The sequence below is a fragment of the Leiobunum rupestre genome, chromosome 8 (assembly GCF_980474605.1).
Source record: "Leiobunum rupestre chromosome 8, qqLeiRupe1.1.hap1, whole genome shotgun sequence".
NCBI lineage: Eukaryota > Metazoa > Arthropoda > Arachnida > Opiliones > Sclerosomatidae > Leiobunum > Leiobunum rupestre.
Window position 1 is genome coordinate 25,824,570 of NC_143391.1, and position 23,477 is coordinate 25,848,046.

The 23,477-nt window shown below is 39.4% G+C and overlaps 1 protein-coding gene across 1 annotated transcript in view; it reads right to left on the minus strand.

Moving 5' to 3' along the window:
- Positions 1–23,477, minus strand: part of Su(var)3-3 (lysine-specific histone demethylase Su(var)3-3) — a 216,494-nt gene that overhangs the window by 133,401 nt on the left and 59,616 nt on the right. The gene's annotated exons all lie outside the window — the stretch shown is intronic.

Here is a 23,477-nt window from a genome sequence, read left to right on the forward strand (position 1 = left end):
CAGTCTAAAGGCAACAAGATAGTTCGGCCAATTTATGTCAAAATCCAGCTACTAGATATTTCGGTTTACTGTCTTTTCACTGGAAGTTGGCTGGCTGAATTACACACGCGTAATGCAGGCAGCTAGCTTCCAGTGAAAAATGAAGTAAACCGAACGAACATCACGTAATTGGCCTTCAAAGCAAAATTATATCCTAAGAAAAGTAGATTCTTAGTTAGGGTACGGTGTCAAATTTACATCAGGCTCTTCGTTAGAGACAAGCCCTTTCTTCGGGTCTACCCTATAGGGATAATCTGGCAACTTAATTCAAACTAGGGACTAGGTCCCACACCCACGTTTGTACTTAATAATAGATGTTAACGCGTAGACGGTAACTTGTTAAAAACCAAATTGGCTTAAATTTTTACAATACCTCCTTCGTAAAAAAGGGTGACGCCCAATTTGAATTTTTTGAAAGAATCTGTACGAATAAAACAATATAAGCAGCACCGTGGAGTGGCAATTAATTTAAGCCGCTCCTTCTTTCTTCATCGCGAGCTCCAAAAAACCCAAAGGATTGCGTGTAAAGCGACGTCTATAAATGGACTTTTGATACGTGACAACCTTTCAGCCGCTCTCTCGGCTCGATGGGAGCCCAGGCGAGACAGCGTGTCCCGTACAAGGCGAGGGCCCCCAAATGAAAACGAGCAAACGCGTAGTCAAGGAAAATTGTTTACCTTGGTAAAAGGCCGGTTTCGCTTTTTTTGGCGCGGAAACATCGTTAGCGGTTGGCCGTCCTTATGTTTTTATCGACGTCTCGAGTCTCATTACCGAAAACGCTTTCTTTCGCTCGCTTATTTTGCGGCTCGGCCCGTTTAGCGGGAATGTTTTTGCCAAACGCCAAAACACTCGCTCCGTGGAGAATTCAATGTTAATGAAGGAGCCCCCCCAAAGTTTAACTACGACGAAAATACCGTACGAGGATTCTATATCCACATATCGCCATGGTGAACTTGGTCTCTAATAATATCCAAGTCAAATTAACGTTCTTCTTTCTTACAAGATTGAATTAACTGTACTTGAAACTCTGCTAATAAAAAGCCCTCTGGTGGCTACTTCATTATTTACGTGTATTACTATGTTTTCCAAAGGGAGGAAATAATACCAATAAAGACATCATACCCGTTAATTGGAAAAACAAAATATACATCATGGTGGCCACAATATTTTCAGATTCAAATTCTAGGACCATTTTAAGTCCAAAATTAGACCATTTTTATCTTTATATCTTACTTTTAAGAAGTTAAAAAGTTTTACGAAAATAGTAGCGAAACTTTCAAGGAACCAAATAATAATAAGAGTAAAATTACCTTCAAAAAGTGTCAAGATAGAATTTAAATTACCGACTTTTTACAAATTCTTAAAAGTCCCTGATATTTCACGTTTTTTTTTTTAAATCCCTGATTTACCTGACAAAGAATCAGACATTAGATACGTGTAGGGAAAACGTATACGAGTGTAGGTTGTACACAGCAATGCTACGTCTACAAGTTTCCCCTACGCGTTTCCTAACGCGGGCTTAGCCTGTCTATTAAAGAGATTGAGCCATACGCTTTATCTACGCTCGTCTACACGTTGACAGGGCCCCCACTCAAATCTTCAAAATTTTTATAGGAAAAATAGGATTATATTTATAAAAATATAGGACTTTATAGGACTATTTTTTCAAATTATAGGATTTTAATTATCTATATTTAGTTAAATAAATCTTTAATTTTCACTAGAAAATAGAAACTATTGAACCATTTCATCACAAAAATATACTAGTAGTTAACCATCTTAACAATAACAAAAGTATAGAATAGAGTGACTTTGTATAGGAATTCATCCTATAGCTAAATCTATAGCAATTTAACAGAGTGGCGCGATTTGAAATGGGCAAAATATCAAAATTATAGGATTTTATAGGACTTTTAAGAATTTTGCTAAAAATATAGGATGTTATAGGACATTTTTGAAAATATAGGATTTTATAGGAATTATAGGACCTCTGGGGGCCCTGCGTTGACAAACCTGTTAAAAGCATCGCGGATGGCTCCACGTTGAAACTATCGCATTGAACCGTAATATATTACGAGTGAAGACAAAAATGGAAAAAAAATGTGTGTCAGCGATATTAAAAGCGTAAAGTCAAAGGGTCTTGTAAAAAAAGAATAAGAAGAAATATCAGATAGCAAGAATCGTAGCGGAATAACGGGAAACGGGCCTAATCTAATTCACGGAAGAGCGAGCAAATCCTACATTAGTGAGCCTCTATTTTTGGCCTAATTTCCGGGAGAAGCCCGCTAATGCCTCCTTTTACATAGTAACACGAGAGATAAGGTTCCGTTTGCGGCTCGACTAATCAAACAATGAGCTTACGACGGAGTCCACGCGTATAGCCGAGAAACCACTTCCATTTTATCTAAAACAAGCTCCTCCACTTATTCGTGGAAGAAGGCAATCATATTTTACAACGCTTTTAATTCATAAAGGATAATCCATTGCCAGACTATAGCGACAAGTCGTAACCACTATGAAAAACCAACTAGCTTCCATAAAACCCCGACTGATAAAAATTATCAGTCTCCTTAACGGCGAAACCCCGTATACAAAAACCAAACTGAGGCGCGATCGATAGTTGGGAATGAAAGGGTAAAGACTTTACCGCATCCCCGCCTTCGCCCCAACTGCATTGTTTCTTTCGCCTCGATCATATCAAAGAATTGAACCGTACCAAAAAAAAAAACTTCCCGGAAGCATCTTAATAAGGGGGGAACGGTAACAACCGAGGCCTAGGCTAAAAAACATTATACGGTAGCTACCCCCCCCCCCCTCCTCGCTTATGGGCACGCGGGGCTCTCTTTCGGTTGTTACAGGAGCGCGGCGTCGTTATACCTAATGGATAAAAGCGAAGCGAGCCGCTAGCTTCCAGACCTTATCTGGCGGGGCAGATAAAAAGAACGCCAAGTTTATGGGCAAGGATGCTGAAGGAGCTGTAAAAGATGCGCGAGAGGATGGAGAAGATACGGGCGCGGTGGGGAGAGAGGGAGAGGAGTAAAGGGGAAGCTCAAGATGAGGACGCGAAGGGAAGGAGAAGGTGGGAGACGGAGGGGGAATAGGGAAGACTGTAACGTCATTAAGACGATGTACTTCCTTCGCGCGACGCTACAGAGAGGCAAATCGCGCCGCCAGATCCGCGACGGCTCCCTCGTCTTCCACGTCAGGCAACCGGAAGTGCCTATGAACGAGACAGAGCCAGGACGATGGCTCGGGAGGAGGGTCGAAGAAAACTTTTAAATGTAAACGAGGGAGGTTGCTAGTCAAAACTACAAAGGCGAGGACACAGAAGGGAACGGGAAAAAAAATCGTCGAAAATATATTAAGATAGAATTTTCAGGGAGGGGGTGCTTCTCGGAGATAGCGCGCGCCGCAACCCCTCCAGTCGTTATGAAAGACTTTTTTTATTCCGACGCGGGGAAGTAATAGTCGAAACCGTTAACGGTATTGGGACATCGTTAATGTACGAGAGAGGAGAGGAGAAGAGATTGCCTTAGGACTTTATAAAAAGTTTTTTTTGATATACACATATAGAGCGGAGACCTTTATCAATTGGCAAACAATAAGGGGCTTAGAAGCTGGAAATTTCAATTAACCGCTTTTTTCAATCGAGTCGCCGCCGAGATAAGCGGACTTTGGCCAACTTTTCATTTCGAGGAAAAATAAAGTAGGCTCAACGTCAATATTTCACTCGTATATTGTCTTTCAATTCTACAACAGACGACGTTATTTTAAAAAAATACATATATATATATATATATATATATATATATATATATATATATATATATATATATATACATACAGAGAGACGCGTGGGCTCGTCATGATCGATTTAAGAAAGTATTTTTCCCAAAGAGCTTTGATAAAAATGCGGAGAAAGTTGTCCGTTGAAAGTTAAAGGAGAAAACGCGATGTCTTCTCTCTCTCGTTGGCTGCCTTTTTTTAAATGGCATTTCCCTGTTTAGCCCGATAAGTACTTCTGGGAGAAGGGAGGGCTCGTTTCGAACTACAGCCGGAGAGCGAAAATGTATTTCATCTCGATTATGCGCTCTCTCTCACTCACTCGGCCCGAGAAATCGAAGACCCATTAAAGAAAACACATCGCGAGCGTCCTAAATTTTTATTTTTATAAATAACATTTTTGAGAAACGGGGTATTGCCGTGATACTTCGGTGGTTGTTCGTTGAGAGAGGGAAGAAGTAGGGGGGGGGGGTAAGGCAGCGTTGTAAGAAAGGACGAGGAAGGAAGAGCAGCCCCTGAAGGGTTGGATCGACTGCGCCGGAGTAATGCGTCCGAGAGTGGAAAGTAGAGAGAGAGTTGGTCGCGCGCCGGAGTCATTTGGAAATCTCGAGGGGAAAATGAGTGCGGAAATTTTGCCAAAGATTTTTAGCCCGGGCACCGAAAACCAAAAAAAAATATATAAAGTACAAAAGTTTTCCCCGAGTAAGAAGGAATAGAAGAAGCAAAGGGGATAGCTTAAGAAGAATACCCTGGCGATAAGACAAAACCACTTTCAGCAATACCGAAACAAAAAGATATCTTCGAGGAGAGAAAAAGTTGGAAATTGGTCAAAAGTTTAAAGTACTTGTTCCTTTAAACGAACGGCCGTATCGCGTACTTCCTTTTACACGGATATTTAACTCGATGATAAATTAATATTACTTCCAAACTGGTTTTCTAAACTTTATCTCGTAACAACAAAAATACGATTAATTTAAACCAAAATGTAAAGTAGATTTCGCTGTATTTTAGACTATTTTTCAATCCTTTTGGGAACCGCAAAAAGTCAATAAATTCGGGAATATAAAAATAAAATACTTTTTAAAACAGATCAAGCCGTAAAGTTTAGTTTACAATAACGGGCGTTATTACGTTACTTTATTCTCGCGTAAAAATTGAGATACGAGCGCTAGTCAGTGTTGTTCCGAGCGATCTCAGGAACGTACTTCCTCCAATCACAGAACGTAGTTTCGAAGCATTTTTTGGGGGAAAACGTATATTTAGATTTTCCGCTTAGTGCGCCATCTATGAAACAAATTTTGTTCCTTTTTAAAATTGAATCCGGCATTTTACCCGCTGTCAACAGCGTGAATGTCGCTTTCAATTAAGGGCCGTACAAGAGGAATTCAGAGAAAGCAAGCTGCTTTGGTGGTGAAATTAGACCACATATTATTTCAACGAACTCCAAAAAGTTAAAGCGTACTAAATATATTCCAAAAAATATCAACACTTATTTCTTTACCATAAATTTTCCAAACGTACTAAATACGATTAAATAAATCCAAAACCTATTTTCGTACGAAAATTTTGAAAATGTATTAAAAAAGAACAACGCTTGCGTTACCGTCTCATCCCGTTACATCGATGACACGCGACAAAGCTACTGTCTAATCCTTTAAGCACGCGGAGGATTTCCGGGGTAACAAAAATAAAGATAAATAATCCCATATAAGTAAAACACATAAGGATAAAGTAAAATAAAGGGGGAGAGATAGAACATTGGGAGCTTTTAGATCGCGGTTAAAGCGAGGAGTGGAAAAATCTTTCTTTCGCCATAAAAAAATGACTTCCTCGTCAAAAACATTAAGTGGACGGATTTTCTACAAAAAGCGCAACAACAGAAAAAACAGAAGCTCATCAAAAACGATACGAACAAAAGGGAAGAAAAAACATGGCGATCGAGTTCCGAGTCAGTCATAGCCGAGGAAAGGGTCGGCCGAAATATAGCATCGGGCCGAAATTGCCAAAAAGAGATAAAAATGGGAGTTAGTGTGATTGAGACTCGCCGCCATCCTACTCGCCAATTCCCCCTCCTCCCCTTTCCCCCTCATATAGACGGAAAAAATAATGCCACTCTCAGGACTGTAATAATACCGAAAAGAATCCCAAGAAAGAAACGCGTTCTTATTATAGAAGAGCGCGGTCCAGGATCGCAGTAGACTACGAAACTACGGAGCAAAATAACTTCTAATACCTCAAAAAGATACCAACTTTACCCTACGTTATCGTTATATACAATGCCAGTTTAGTCTGGTTTCCACTACAGTCGAAATAGACGCCGAAGAAGAAAGAAAACGAGTCGGACGGAGAGAGAGAGAGAGAGAGAAAAAAAATATGAAAGATTCCTTCTATTTTATCGCGAAATCAACGAAACTACAGCCTCTGCTTATCTTTTTTCCCTCCTCTCTTCTTTCGGGGTGGATGAGGATGAGAAAGGATGAGGAGGAGAAAAAGAGTCCGGAGGGGGATATCCCCGTTTTCATTCTAACGCGGTTATAAGCGGAAGCGCGTCAGAAAAATACGTAACAGAGAAGTCGGCGCTTCGATTCCGCGAATGCGGTTTCCTCTCTTTTCCAAGCCAGCATCATTCGTGTCTCTCTCTGGCCGTCCGCCGCGTTGGATATACAGTCTCCTTCCTCAAAAAAAGGGGGCTTCCCATTCGAGCTTTCAGGTCTCGTCTCTGCGAGAGAAATAATAATAAAAAATTCGGAGAAGGCAACACGTTAACCTGACAACGTGAAAAATATGGCAACGACGATGCTAGAGAAGATGGTACCGCAGTGATAATTAAGTTGTCCACGTATTGAGGGGGTAATTCGTGAAATATTAAAATTTCTATCATCAGTAGAATATGTTCCAAAATGACTTAAAAAATCAATATAGATATAAATTTCGTTCCACGGAGGGGTGCATTCTGATTCGTTAAGGTCTACAAATTATTAATTGACATAGCTGTACCGTATACGGGATCGGGAGGACAAATTATGAAACGACACAGCCCCGTCATTTTAAAATCTACCCTCCGTGAAGGGTGAAGCCCCGTCGTAATTACAATTTCCCCTCGCAGTCGTTAGTTTTCAATACGGGGCTAACGTTCTGGCGAATTTCTCACTCCTTCGCGCGCTTATTGGTATATAGAGCTCGGCGAAGATAGTTTGGAAGGAGGGGTAGCGTAGAGCTATTACTTTGTCTTCGGGGGTGATGCTATACGAGGGCTCGTAAGTCAAATAAATGCCCGTCGCCTTTATCTCTTCGCCAGTCTGCGAGATTTGGACTGACAGAAAAATCATAACGCTTCTCTTAGCGGCCGCCCTTCTTTCTATCGCATTAAGAAAGAGAGCGGAGAAATATCGTCTGGCCCGTTCCGCGTCTTAGTTTGAAAGCCGCCCAGCAGAGAGAGAAAGAAAAAATCCCTTTAGCGGCATTCTTCCCTGCAATACCTTTCTCGCGTCTGGCGAGCCCGTATGTCAACTCAACCTGGCGGGAGGTATCCCACCGTCGGCTGGCGTAGACTGCAATTTCGGGTTGGCTAACGGCGAAAGACAGTCAAAAACTAAAAAGACGAACATTTGTATCGGATACCGCCTTACTCCGAAAAATTGCTCTCCCATTGAGGCACTTTCAACAGGCGGTGTGGCCTATTTTACGAATGAAAATAGATCTTGTCACGTTTAAAAAAAAAAACAATTTTAACATTTATTCCGTAATACCAATATAAATCAAGCCATTAAATTTAAATTTAATGCGAAACAAAAAATCGTTTCCAAGTATCGAAAATCCAAAATAGTAAAAGCTTAGTAAACGTTGTCAAGATAAGTTGACTTTAATGGGTATACAAAAAAAAAACCCCCTAGACACGCGCAGACGCGACCTTAGGATAGGGGGGGGGGAGTAGCGGGAAAGTGGGCAGGGTGAAAACCTCGCTGTTGCAATGGAGAAAGGCGCTCGACTTGCAGAAATCGCGGGGGTTTCGGGAGAGGAAAGCCCGGAAAAGAATCGATAATAGAAAAGGCAACTTAGTGAGGCCTCGGCGAATACAATTCGCGTGCGGGCAGTGCGGTGAAGACACCCCATACGGCAGGCAACCGGAGAGAAGACGGATAAAAAAGCGGGGAGAAGAGAGACTTATCCTTTACATAGAGACTCCTAAGCCGGGTTGTAGCGCCGAAAAGAACCATATATATTAACCTCTCTCTGGCCTTCTTTCTCTCTGGCGGCGTGTTCGCTCCGGGCTGTATCCCATATACACATACCATCGCGTATTATAGCCAATATTCTCAGCGCTAAGGAATGAAGAGCGCGAAAGAGAGGCATCCCCCGATAAGCTAATAGTTAAAGCCGACCTTCACCGGGTTAGACTGCACCCATCCACCGGCTTCTTATCGAAATATCCCCTTAACCTCGACACTCATTTCTGGAAAAAAAAATAAGGTGAAACTTTGTAAGGCAATTCTGGATACAAGGTTATTGGCGTTCGAGGGGGGGGGGGGATGCCTCCGAAGTTGCTGAAACGGCAACGGTTATCAATAGAAAAGGATTTCGCTCTCTCCAACATGCCCCTCTCTAACATAATAATATATATCTATATATATACCTTTTCAATTTTTGTTCGTGGCTAAAATGCACGCTATTCAAACGATTTGAATGAATGGAAGGAAAAAGGTTGCCGGCCATATTCAAAAGCATTTGCTTTCGCAGCCACTGAAAGGGAATTCCAACGTAGGGTGTTGCGTTTTATTTACAGTGGGCGCCGCCATTTTGTTCGCGGCTTCCCTAAGACTACGAAGTAGCGGCCAACTTCGAATCCGTTTCCTAGTTAGCGGTATTAAGAGAGTAGGCCACGTACCACTTTCACTCTGAATAGCGGACGAGTCGCGACCGGGTCTCTACACTAGCTAAAAACATTTATACTAGTCTATATAGAAGAATTCTCAGAGGAGATTTTTAAAACGCGGTTGCAAAGCTCGTCTAATCAAAACTTCAATTTGCCGTTATAATGTCTATCGCGATAAAATTACTTGGAAATGAATGAACGATAAATATATGTTTTTTTTTACATATAATTATTTCCTGTGATTTTATCGAAATTGTTTATTAACGGAAATAATTACGGGATTCACTAAAAAAACGGTAAATTTCGAAAATTTCAAGACCGATTTGCGTGAAATTTTGTTTAATGATAATAATCAGCTTAGCTAATACCCAAGGCACCACCTTAGGCCCAAGTCATCTAACGACTTTTATTGCCTTTAATTCAGTTGGCCGGGTTATACCGCGTAAGAGGGTGGTGGCAAGCCCTTCATGCCACGCGAGACAACAGCTCCCAACACTTACTATAACCATTAACCTCTACAAGTTTTTATGGAAAGGGGAAGGGAAACTAGTGTTGTAAGTCGGAAAATTTTCCGTATTTTTCCGAAAAAAATAAAAAAAAGTTTTCATTCCATGATTAGTCTAATATATTGTTTGCAAATTGAAATAAAGCGGCATTTTTGCCTCATTTTTTCGAATCTGAAAGTAAAACTAAACCTCTCGATTAGTTTAAACTGATTAACAATGTAACGCTATTAATGTTTTGTAGTATGTTTACTGATATTAGACATTTTATATCGATAAAAAGTTAAAAACATTAAAAACCCTTAAAAGGTAATTTATGTTTCAAATTTTTATTTTTCCGATTTGCGGAAAATTTTCCGCAATTCGGAAAATTTTCCGGAAACTTTTCTGGAAAATTTTCCGCATTTTATTTTTCCGGAAAATTAACATCCCTAGGGGAAACCGAAGAACTCGGCTTAGAATGAAACGGTCCGAGATATTCAAGGTTATAGATCGATCAAAGTTCATGGAAAAATCAACTGAACGAAAAGGCGAACTTGTTTCAATAAATATTTTAACATTCCGTGTTCTACGTACTTGCGAACTCCTATTTAGTTATTTTACATACCTATATCGATTTAGTGAAAAATGATTAATTATAGGTTAATGAATTTGCAACAAACTGCGAATTGCCTTCAAAGGATGTTGGTTTAGAAAGCCAAATCTAAATTTGTAGAATAACAATTGGTCGCTGAATTATTATCCATTACGTCCTTCAATATTATCGAACCCTTCTACGCGTAAATAGCGTAACGAAGAAGCGCCTAAGGGTGTTTTATTTTTCACGTAAATTTAAATTTACAGTTGATGGAAAACTCGATATATTAATGAGGCCCTACGGGTTGCCGCAATATTTATATCGAAAACGACCATACTACTAATATATATTTTAATTACATTTCCTAGGAAAACTTTGAATATAAAAAAATGATTCCGGAACGAAGAAAGAGGCGGGATGAATAATATTAAACCCTTTTTTTTTTGGAAATACATGTTCTTATCTTTTATAGAGGCAAAAAGATGAAGTCTGATTATTTAGCGAAGAGAGCGTAAAATTTCCGTGATCTCCCGTAACAAAGAAAAATCCGACGTTATCTTAGTAGAACGCGGTTAACACGCGTTCAAATATTTTTTCTTTTACAACTTATACAAAATACACACACCGAAATAAGCAAAAAAACTACTTAAACTAACCACCAAGACAGTTTCCCCCAGAAGAAACAAATTTAAAGTTAACTTTTAAGGTCACTTGGCAGTCTTTCTACGGGGTTAGCATTAAGTAGAGTTTGTACCCCGATATACTCGGAGGTCGAGCGACTTTGGTTTCCGACAACGATCGGACGTCGCTACCGAGTTACGTGAGCATCGTGCCCTCGGAGGCAACACGGATTTTCGAGAAAACAATACAAACCTCCAAATGAAATTTCTCCCTGAAACTTCTTATCCCCCCCCCCGCAATGAGCCACGCATTCGCTTTCCCTTTTTTATACGAAATAAAACAATTCGACAATTCAATTTCAAGCTCGTGCAAGCATTATACGAGACGAAAAAATATCTCCCCAAAATGAGATTTTTTATACGCGTATTCCCGCGTAAATTGTACGTAGAAGGGGTAACAAAAAAGGCTGGCTAAATAATGAAAATTTAGTCACGAAATAAAAATAAAATTTATACAATTTTATACGCGGTCTTTCCCTTTCATCGCGCTTACAATAACGCCCTCCCGAGTCCCGCCTCGACTTCAGCGCCCCCACTCTTCGAAAATAGAAAGTATAAAGACGGGATGACAGATATCAAAATTTGTCTCGCATTATTATTTTTTATAATCTGGTAAGAAATATATGAAATAGAGCGTAACTTATTAAAAAAAGGAGTTGACACGTTCTCGGGGCGTTTTAACAAGCTAATTAAAAACACTCCGTTATTAGAGCTTAATACGAGGAAGGCGATATATAGTTAATCCCGGTATAAGGGTCGTACGAAATCGTATATAATAAAAAGACACTAAGTACGCGGGATAAGAGATGGGACGCCGTTTATTTAAAAGAAAATAGCTCTCGTTCTTCTTGTCGGGTACAGTTGGAAGCGGCGCTATTATTTCGGCGGATCAAAGTATTTTAAGGGAAACACATTGGCCGGGATGTTGGAAAAAGGAGAGGTATTAACTCGGAGACGAACGAGGGCGAAACCGCGAAAGCTATCGCTCTTAAGAGAAGTCATTGAAAGAAATAGCGGACTTGTCAGTGGCGCGAGCCGAGAGGAATAGTTCCAAATAAGCGTCTTTTTAGCCTCGTTCCGCCGTTTTCAAAAGTATCTCTCAATTGCTATATAAAGAGGAACTTTTACAACGACACGCGGACAGAAAGATAGAGGAAGAAGAACTTGCCGAGAAACAAAAATATCAAACGCGCGAAGAACGGAGCTATAAGGGGCGAAAAATAGCAAATCTCTCTACTGGGGGCATTAAACGGGTGGATGAGACCCCGAAAAACAACCGAAGGAACAAACTGCCCGCGTCTTCTCGACACTGGACTCGCTGGTAGCGATAACGTTAATCAATAACGTTTTAAAGCCCCTTTTTATATAGAAATGGCTAGCTTCGAATTTATCTTTTAGAAAGATTTCGTTACTTTTACTGGGCTATTAAACATTAATGATTTATTTTTAAAGGAAATTTTTTTAACAGTTTACTTTAAAAGATGGAACTGTTTTACGGTGACTCTAAAAACCAATCGTTTTAAGGGTGTTTCCAACAAGCGCAAAACCAAGTGGCAGGGACTTTAAATATTGTTTAAGTTTACTTTTTTACGCTGGTTACCTCGATTTGTTTACAAAGTCCTTTTTTTACCTATCACACGAACCCAAACCTTAATGTTCGCGTTTCCCTGCAGCTTGTTGCAGCCTACTTCCAGTAGCTAGTAGGCAACACTTTGAAGCTCTCTGGCGCTCTTTTAACTCATGCGAAAACAGGCATACTTCTCAACTCACCCCCTATATTCAACTCCTTAAAGGCCTAGGATTTCTTCTGCCTGTTTTCCTTTAAGTTTTCTTCCCGCCGCACAAATATCCTGGTGGTGGGCCAACCGCAGAACACGTTGGCCTACCACCAGGGTATTTGTTTGGCAGGAAAGCAAATTTAAAGGAAAAACGGCAGAAGAAATTCTAGGCCTTTAAAATTTTGCATAACCTTTTGAAACACCCTGTATACTTAAAAAACAATGAAATTTAATTTTACCGCTATAAAATATGTTCTTGATGTTAAAAATTAATAAATGTACCTAAAAATATAAGGATTGAACCTCTCAAAAGGAGATCTTCACTTTTGCAAAACCGTTTGCTTGAAATGAAAATAAAACCTCGTCGGAATCTATCTCGGGAGTTTCCTTGGAAAGTAATTACGCGGTTTCAACTTCAATCTCTAGCCCCAAAAAAGAAAAGAGACCTATGATTAATCTAATCTCTTCCATCATAGAATGCATTGAATTCGCCAAGAAGACAACGCGTGATAGGCCGAGACAAAGAAGCGACTGTATGAAAAGCTCGCAGAGGTCTCAGACGGATACTCTCTTTCGTCCGATTTTGATACGACGAGGCGAGGGCCCCAGACCTTATTCCTCGTGCCAAACCGCGGATCAAGAGACACTCTCGAAACGGGAAACTGCCCCTACGGCCGCCTTCCGAGGAACTACCGGGTTAATGGGCGAATAAAATATAGAAGAGAACAAATCACGGATCCGACCTTAACGTCAGAAAACAAACTTTTTTGGGTTTCCTTCTCTCCATCTCGTTGACAGCGGCTGTTATCTTTCGTCAGAAAAGGGAAAAGAGTCAAAGGCATTTGGCAGCGCCTCCCGACGTTGCGCCAACGCGGCGCTCAACCTCCGGATAAGGCCAACTAATCCCGACTACGATTATAATAATCAAGCTTCCATCCCGACGGTCACCCCCCGAAAACGACGCGCTGGACGATAAAAATAGTTCTTTCTTATTATATCTTCGATCGCACTCCGCGGCCCAATTTCTTTTCATTTTTTTCTTCACTCGATATTATCAGTCTGACGTATTGGCCTTCTTTTATTATCGATAGGTGCGGCGATGGCTAGAAAACTAAGTTCGCGCCTTTCGGACCTTCGCGACCGAAAACAAGAGGAAGAAAACGAATTGGAAACTGTATAGGGCCGTCGTCTGGACGCCGCTCATTCTCTGTTGACATTCGATACGACCGAGAAAGAAAATTTAATAAGACTGGCGGTTTTCCCCTTTTTTTGTCCCGCGGAGGGAGGGAAGCGCGGATGGATAATAACGTCGGATCGTGGTAATAACAAGGGTGAATAATGTACGCTATTATTCCGATAGCATAATGATATGGAAAGATTCTTAAAGAATGTAACGTTTCTGGTGGTTGTTATCGCTATAAATTCCGAGTCTTACTCGTCGATACTTTCGTCGTCTCATATTGTAGAAGCGAATATATTTTAATTTGACGAAGTGGAGTAAATATTCTAGGATGGAACCGATTTTAAATATTCAAAATTATGATAATTCTAGACTAGAGTGTCTAGTGTCATAAATGGATAAGGGATGATTGCCTGAGGGTTACGAATACTTTTTTTAGACGTTCTATTAACGCCATCTATCATTGATAAGAAATAAATTCGTCTTTCCCAGAATTTCTAGTCCGCTATGACTTAAGGCTATACGTAACCACATTTTCCCTTATATATTTATTTCAATCGCCTGTAGAAGTGTTCTAACCGCGCTGCTACGGTGCCCAGGGAGAAGCTAGCCACCATAGGTTGCAAGCCGCAAATTCGTTATGAAATCGCGCGTATACCAGGGTGACCAGGAAAAGGCTCGGAAAATTTATAGGAAAAATAGGAATTTTAGAGGCGAATTATAGGAAAATATAGGAATAGAAATAAGCGAATTTTAGGAAAATAAAGGAAACTAAATAGGAAAATAATAAGGTAACTACTGCATATCGGTATACTTTGACTCGAATCACCTAGAATATTGATAATTGTTTGTACACTGCTTTCTTGCATTATTTCAAGATTGAGATCGAAAGGGGCAGTTTTTTCACAAGTACTTAAAAACTTATCATTTTCAAAAGATCGTGAAATTATAGGAAAATAGGTGAAAATAAAGGAATTTATAGGAAGGCAATAAAAATATAGGGAAGTATAGGAAGTCTGGCCACCCTGGTATACGCAAAAACGAAATAGTAGCGAAAATATAATCAAAATTTATTCTATAGATCAAAATTTTATATTTATATTTTTCGAGATTAAAAGTAAAAAGCATACTTTACGAGTAAAAAGGATCTCTGCCGAAAAAAAACCCACCAAAATCGTTTATTCGTATAATTTGAATTTTCTCTTACTAAAAACTATATTTTTCTCTTTCCGAAGCGAATAGTAATAAAATCATCCCACACGCAATTTTCAAATCAACTAGTCGAAAAAAAGATCTTTATATAAAAAAAGAAGCCAGTAATCTTCGTTCTATACACGGACTCGGAACGGCCGGATAAGAAAAGCAATAAAGGTTAATCTCGATAGAAAGAAGCGCCAGACAAAATTCCAACAAATACTCGGGGTTGGCGAGAGTAAAGTCGAAGAAAATCGTCCGAATCAATCGTCTTACAACCTGTTCTACACTAATATATTTCCCACGTCTTTTTAGACGATCAAAACAACCATTATTTACTAAAGAGCGACAAAGACCGAATAGAGAAGCTATAGATAAACAGAAACTGGGCGCCAAAACACAAACAAACAAACACAGACGATCCAAACAATATAAATCCCGGCCCATAATTTAGACATTTTTTTTTGCTAAGTAGCGAGAATTCCTCGATTACCATAAAAAAGGCTGAAAACGTTAAACTAATCTCGGAGAATAAAATGAAGCGGATTTAAATGGATTTTTAAGAGCAAAACCAATAGAATTCCTTTCTTTTTTAAATACATTTTTTGAGGAGAGGGTATGTGAGGTGCAAAAATGAGGTCTAGACAGGCTTAATCGATACAGATTGTACGACAAGACGCTACCAAAGACAAAAAAAAAATACGTAGGGAGTGTAGGGAAGCGGGAAAAAATGTAAGGCTAATCGATTTTCTAAAGGTTATGCTACACGAGATATTCGTGGGATAAAAAAGTGGTCGACCAAGTGGAACATAAAGGCAAACTTAAGCCTTTTCCCGAAAAAAAAAAGTTGTCTTTTTAGACACTTTTTTTTTGCTCTAAGAGATGAAGGCATAATAGTATATTTTTATACACCTTCCCACTATTTTCCGGTTATAAATATAATGTATAAAAAATGTAAAGGGAAAAAGCATTAAGGATTTTTATACGAGGTTTTATCGTGAAATTCAAAAACATGATACTTTGTATATGGACTAATTTTTAGTTCTATAAAAGCAATCGGTTCGTTCCGAAATAGACTGGACGGATGTTCGTAAAAGCAGCGGCGGAAATAAAAGGAAATAAAATACGAAGTTTATAACATTGTTATCTTTTCTCTCGCATAACTGCTATTTTCGGTGGTCCGGCGGAAGAACAGATTGAAGCTAACGTTTAGGCCGCCGACGGCAATAAAATAAGGGAAAAAAACCTAAGGAAACAATCGCGGAAAATGATAAAAAATGCATCATCCAATTCCAAAAATGGAGGGAAAAAACTCGTATTATAAATAGAAAACGGACAAGGGACGAACCTTAGAAAGAAAAGAAGAAAGAAACAAGGTCAGACGCCAGATGGAGCCACCAGGGATAAAAAAACTCGCGCCGTTCGTCTTTTCTCGAAGTTGTTCCGCTTGACCATTCCATATTACGTGAACTGACCGGAAGAGCGGACGAAAAAAATGGCCAAATGGAAGACGGGGGCCTTCGCTAAGACAGTGTGGTAAGGGAATTGGGAGGGCCGCTTCGTGAAAGGGGGGGGGGGGGGGGGCGCTCGACTCTAGCGCGCATTGGCCATACCGCGGACAGAAGCCGTGCTTTAACGCGTCTTTAATGGCGCTCTTCTCCTTTTTGGACGCTATTTTTTTCCTTATTCTCTCCAACGCGCAGTTATTACGTGAATCGCGGGACCCCCTCTACCCTTCGTCCACGACTCTCCTTCGTAAGGGTCCGCGGGACGACGAAGGAAAAAGTGGCATCATCGGAAAGCACGTGCGCTCCCCGAAACGTGCTCTGGACGCCGAGAAGAACTGATTTCTTGCCGGCAAGAATATTATTATCGAAGGTGCGGGGACTGCCTTTTCTTATTGGCCAGTGGTAGATAAGAACGACGTTGGCTGGCGCTCCGGGTCGTTATAGGAAAACATCAATGCCCAGTTCACATCCCGCCTTTCCATTATCTCTTTAACATACCATTATCGTTTAATATCGCCAAGGAAATTGCTTTACGATTAGAGTAGAAGTTTTTGATTTAGTGCCTCGGAACCCTATACGGAGAATATTTCGGAGGGAGTTGTCGAGAAAATCTGGCCTAAAATTAACCTACTAACGCCTGGTTAGATTCTTCCCCGCGTTAAATTTTGTTTCGACGTGAAGCTCAATAAAGGGGCTAATTGGAGATAAAGGTTTCAATACGTTTTGGGTATATCTAAAATTTGAGGTTATAATTTATTTTTTATAAATAATATTATTATTAAGTTCAATAAAACCATACCAGTAACACTTGCCAATAAATTAAATGAAAATAACGTAAATACAAACGCAAGCTTTGCTTCTGGGGTTTGGGCTAGAATCGTGACCTTAACGCATTTAAAAAAATTCAAGCCTAGAATTGGGCTTTTAAATTGCATCTCTCGATTTCGACAGCCGCAAAAAGAATCGAAAGCGCTTAGCCCAAGCGAACTTTTAACCAATTTAGAAAAGGGTGTGGGCTGACAATTTCTCTGTCCCTCTTTATAAATGGACGACGAGGGTAAAATTTACGATTTCTAGTCGGCCATTACGCCTACTAACCTATCGAGAAGCGGACTTAACAAACTGTCGAGGTTTTTATAGACTTCAAAGAAATCAGCGCGGCTGCCCGTATATATTTCATTAATTTTAAATCGGTAAGATAATTATTTTAAATTTCATATCGTAAAATCTAAGTCTTATATCAGATAATTTCGCTACTTGAGAGCCAAAATCCAGCAAGTATAAAAACCACAATTTGATTAAAAAATAACTTTTTATATCTAGATTCAAAACTGTTTTATTTACAATGACTTTGCTGAGACAATAATAATAATCAGCTAGGCTAATTACCCAAGGCACCACCCTATAGGGGCCTAGGCTCAAGTCATCAAGTGACATTTGAAGCCATTAATTCAGGTTACTACGCCTAGGAGGGTGGTGACCAAAAGCTCCCTATCACTTACTATTACTGTTAACATCGACAAGTTTTTATGGTAATAGGAAACCGAAGATGTAAGGGGAAACCGAAGATCTAGAGGGAAAACCCTTTAAACCAGTGGGGAAAGAACTTGTAAACTCAACGCGGAAGGAGTTGTTCCGAGTTTTCACCCAGTGCCACAAGCTGGGATCGAGCCCGGCTGATATGATTTTTAAATGGGATTTCTACCTACGTAATTAATCAAGGCCCGTGCATGCTCGGAATTATTTATTTATTTTTTGGTCCTTCGAATTCACCGCAAATTCCAACTAGCCAACCGTGTTTTCATGGCAGCTTTTAGCGTGTAAACATTTGGCGTGAGCTAGAAATCGTTCAAAATACACGCTAGCGCTACTAGCTTTTTAGTTTGTATTTTGCGCTAGTTGCGGGAGCTTGCGAAACTAGATCGGGACTCGCTTATAGCATCGATCAAATCCCACTAGATATTTTTACGCACAAGCGAAAGTTTCAAGCAGGACGTCTGCCCATGTGAATACATTCAGCGAATGTGAAACTGGCTGTAAATTGTAATTTTATGCCCATCACGAGGTAGGCGTGTTACCGGAAAAGGCTTATTTGTAATATTTACCACTACACTGAGAGAAAAAACTGTAGAATTTACAGAAATATTTTACAGCATCCGTTCTGTATTTTTTAAATACAGTACAGTACTGTTTAAATTACTATATTCAAGAAATATTTACAGTATAAATTACAGGATGTTTCATAGGTATTTAAAATACAGGGGCTTCATGTAGTATTTATCGTTGAATAGTAATATATACATACATTTTCGGTACATATTACTATTTGTTTATAGTAAAAATTACAGGTTTGTTTCAGATATTTGTAATAGAGGACAGCCATGTATTTTCTATCGTAGAAATGTTATATATGTATATATTTGTTCAATACATATTACTACGTATTTACAGTAAAAAATGAAGACGATTTAAGGTATTTCAAATACAGGTAGTTCCTGTAGTTATTGTTGTCGAAGTTGAATTGCTACCAAACAGTAATAATCCATAAAAATTAATTATTTGTTGTAAATCAACTAATATGAAGAAAAGATTTTTAGCGACATCTCGTACAAGCACCAATGGAGTCATATTTTTAATTACCTATCAAATGAAAGGCAATTAACGTTAATACATTTAAATGCAAATTCATCGCGTTAGTGTTTATGGTTTGAACTAAGTTTAATACGTGTCTGGATTCCGAGCCAATGAGTTGCATTACTATGTTGTGCACGTGTTTATGGCTCTAGTTCTGCTGGAGCTTATTGGTATATATTTAGCAAATTTGTTGAATATTTTTTCCAATTAAAGTACCTTATTGGTTAAAAATTAATTACGGAAATGTTTAGTGTACATAAAATTATTTTAAAGAAGGGTAGTAAGAACAAATAAAATATATAATATTTCCTGGCTATATTCAGGCAGTTTTTAAATGTAAATTCCGTAAAATTTACAGGCGTGTTGGAAATTTTAATTATTATTTCAGTTGTATACAATACAATGATTCTGGTTGAAAATTTTACTATCAGCTATTTGTATAAATTACAGGAATCTCAAGTAAAAGATATTTACGAAACTTTCTGTAAAAAATACAGAACATTCCTGGCTACTGTGCGTCCAGGATTTCCATGTAATTTCTACGCAATATTTTTCTCTCAGTGTAGCCCATAATGGAAACCAGTGCGAAATAGGCGAAACTGTAAGGTCCAGGGGGGGGGGGGGGGCTGAAAAGATGGTAGTCACGTGATTTAGTGGAGAACTGCAGCGCCATCTGTCCTAAGAAATACGAATTATTATTCATTTTATTTTGCTAATGGTGGTTTAAATTTTAATCGATTCGTCTAAATTACCTATTTATTATTATTATTATTATTATTGTTATTATTTAAAACATTTTGTAATAGAAAAGTGTTAATTAGCTGTCTGCAGTAACTGGAAGGAATAATATTTTTCTTTAACGTCGCACGGCCAACTATGAACACGAGTTACCGAATCGAAGTTGGCTGTGAAAAGGTAGTCACGTGATTTTGTTTTCCAATTTTAACAAGTTAGTTAAGACCAAATTTACTTTATAGCATCGCCTATTGACAAAACAAAAGAAAATGAAAAACAAGAAAAAAGAAATCAAAGGTATTTATTTATAAGAGAGAACTTCCAATTATTTGGAATCGACGTGACCTTGTTTACATTTTTATGCAAAAAACGGTAAAATGTAGAGGTCACTGTGAACGCAACACGCTATAAATGCGCGGCTATGAAAACAAAATAAAACTTCACGCAAAATAAATATATGTCAATCTTTTCGTTTACACGCTACAAGCTACCATGAAAACCCGCCTTTAGTAGAAATAAATACATTATCGCTAGTCAAACAGGGTTCTCTGATTTTAATCAATTTGATTGAAACAATAATTGAAATAAAGTTTTTTTTTGAAAAAATCATTGATTTAAATCACGCAAATGTATTTTAATGGAGGAATAAAATATGGCAAAAAATAGGTTCTAAGAATATTAAAATAAATAGAAAATCTGAGCAAACTAAAATATTGAATAATAATTAAATTTAATTAAGATTTAATTCAAGATTAGCTAACTGAAAAAAAGGTAAAATATCCGTTAATTATACTGGCAAAGAGCCATTAATTGTATAAAAATCAATAAAATAAAGTGCTAACCCTGTAGAAGAATAACAATACTAATATAATAATCAGCTAGGCTAATACCCTTGGCACCACCTTAGGCCTAAGTCATCGAGCGACTTTTAAAGCCCTTAATTCAGGTAACCGGGTTACAATGCGTAGGAGGGTGGTGGAAAGCCCTTCACGCCACGCGAGCCAACAGCTCCCTACACTAACTATTACCGTTAACCTCAACAAGTTTTTATGGAAGAGGAAACCGAAGATCTCGGGAGGAAACCCCTTAAACCAGGGTTCGTACGAAATTTTCGGATTTCCAATCCCTGAATATTCTCCGGGTTATCCCCGACAAATCTTTAGCAATATCCCTGAAATTTTTGGTAATATTCCTGGTAATTTTCAAGTTTTAATAGTTTTTGGACATACTAACCATATATAGAAATAAAGTAATAAGTTAGCCTAATATAAAACCATACGATGATTCTTATTACAAATTCCAATAAAAAGTCACGTATCTCGACTTGTCTGACCTTTCGCGCTCAGGTAGCGATTTATAGGCGACGAGTTGGAGGTTTTTAAAAAAAAAACGAAACTTGGATGAACCTCTAATAGCCTGGAGATTAATAAAAAAAATTTACGCAATTTTTAAAACGCTCCCTAGGGACGGAAAGACTACGTAGAGAAGCAAAAAGTAGAACGACATTTAGACGATTTCTCGGTTAGTGTTAGAAGAAGAAAAAAACGCGATCGTTGCCGCCATTTAAGTAATAGCGCGGTCGTCATTAATAAAGAGAGGAAGTGGAGACGCGTTTGGCCTACGCGATGCGCCAAATATCATTCCTCCCTTCATCATTATTATATAAAAGGCTATTTTTAATTAAGGCGAAGAGGGAAGGCTGGCTATCCCCGCCAGCGCTGCCTTATTTAACGCGTAGAGAGCGGCGTTGGCTTCGGAATAATAAACGCGTGAAATATTAAAAGCACGTAAATCCCTATAATTAAAACAATAGCGTTTCACCCCGAGAAAGAATGAGAAAATTTATTTAAACTTCAAGCTTCACCGCCTTTCGTAAATTTTCTAAGGCTAGCTCACTCTGGTAGTGTCGCTTTACATTTCATTAAGAATCTTCGTGTTAGAAAGACGAAAGTGTTAATTAAAAATTTCCCGAGAACAATACAATAGACAATGAAACTGGATGATACTGTAATTGGAGTGGGCCCCGACGTGTCTCAGTGACACCGGATTTTTAACGCCTCCTCATTGAGCATTTTCGCAAATTTATTTTCCACTACCATCAGTACGCGTACGGGTTGCTTTCTATTAGGAACCACCCCGTTTTCCCTCGACTTTTATTCAATCCTTTCCCCCAATATTAACGGACAATGGCGCGAGAAGCGTTATACACGAATACAAAAGAAAAACCAGAAACATTGTAGTTTCACTTTTTCTTTGGGTCGATAGAGCGTTGACTACAGTGTAAGGATTTAAACGGATATCTTGTCGAAATTTCGTTTTCTTACGAGAAAACGCGAATATCTCAAAACAGATGTCAACAGCTAGCCAGTCTTAGTCAACATCCTTTAGGAACACCAAAGAAACATTGTAACCTAGTAGTTTTGACTTGATAAAAAATTGTCTTCAAAGTGGAGACAAAGGCGAAAAAACGCGGCAATTTCCAAGAGACATCGTCCATTCGAGGGAAGACCGTATAAGCGAAACTATTTGTAAAATTCACGACACGCACTGTCGAAAAGCTCTCGTCTAAATGGGACAACAATAAAGAAAATTTTCAGATACACACACCGAGAGACGGCCGAAAGATTATACCGAGAAAATCTGGCGAAAAAGACGAGTTAAGAGCCTCGTAAAGATATTATTCGACATTGTAGAGAGACTTCTAAGCCCCCCTCCCAGTTTTCTTCGTTCTCGCGGAGGATCTGGAGAATGAAAAAAATTGAATGGCCTCGCGTGGTTTAGAATACGAAATGCAATGGAGGTTGAATTATAACGCCCAACGCGAGAAAATTTTATTACATTCCCTACAGGCCCGGCCACTATTATTTTCCATCAAGCCGCGCGTCCTGACAAAAGAAAAGATAGAGAGACCCGTAAAAACTTTTCTTTACTTTGCGGAGAAAATTGTAATGAAATATAAAAGTTAAAGGGCCATCGTATAATTTCCACCTTTATTCTAATAAAGACGGGGAATTGCCGTCGTTACGAACCCTGAACGAAAAATATTCTTCAGCTCCATTTCGTTATAATCGTCCGTTGAGTTCCCGCAATTCCGAACAACGCGCCAAATTATCCCATTGAAATTTAGGCCAGCCTTTACGCCCGCTGTCAATTCGAAAGAGTATTTCGGGCGATATTTACGTGGCGCGGTCGAACGAAATAGTCAGGCTAGTAAATATAAAAGATAGCTTTACTAGCGTCGCGTTAGTGGGTGACGCGGAGTGTCTTTACCGCAGTCTCCTTAACGTTGCGGATTTCAGTAAAGCCACTCTTAAGCTCCGACGGGCTTACCAGTCTATCATTAAGGACGGGTAAAGGTGGCAACGAGAGCTCGGACTATTACCTTCCGAGTCGCGAGTAGAAAGATCTGATGGAAGGAATATAAAAGATGGAAGAGGGGCACGGTAAGGGAGAAGGGCCTCGGGGCCAAATAAAGAACGTCTATAAAGTCAACCCTTCCCCGGGTACAGAGAGAGAAAATCTCCTAGGCTCTTCCACTCAACACTTTCGCTGGAATACAGAGACACCTTTTATGTTTCGATATCAGGCCCAGATATTCTTTCCCTCTCTCTCCTCCCGCTTCATTGTCCGTTCGTGGTGAGTGCGAAGAGAAACCCCGTTCTAGATTTTTTTTCCGCGCGTACTCCTTCGCGAGTCTGATGGTCTTGGCTGAAAGGAGGGCAGAGCACCGCCTGCCGCCACAGAATGAAGGTCTCCGTCGCGTTATCGCGAGCCATAGGGCCGCCGTTCGTTGATAAATGCGAAGGAAAAATCCCCCTCCTCGAAAACCACAGATGGGGATTACCGCGTAGCGCCGTCCAAAGCGGTGTGGCGGTATAGTCAATACGCGTCGACGTACATCTTCTTCTAAGACTGATGACCCGCATTGTAATCCGTACCTCGCGTACGGAACAAACAACAAAGTTGCCCCGGAAGGATTTATTTTCTACATCC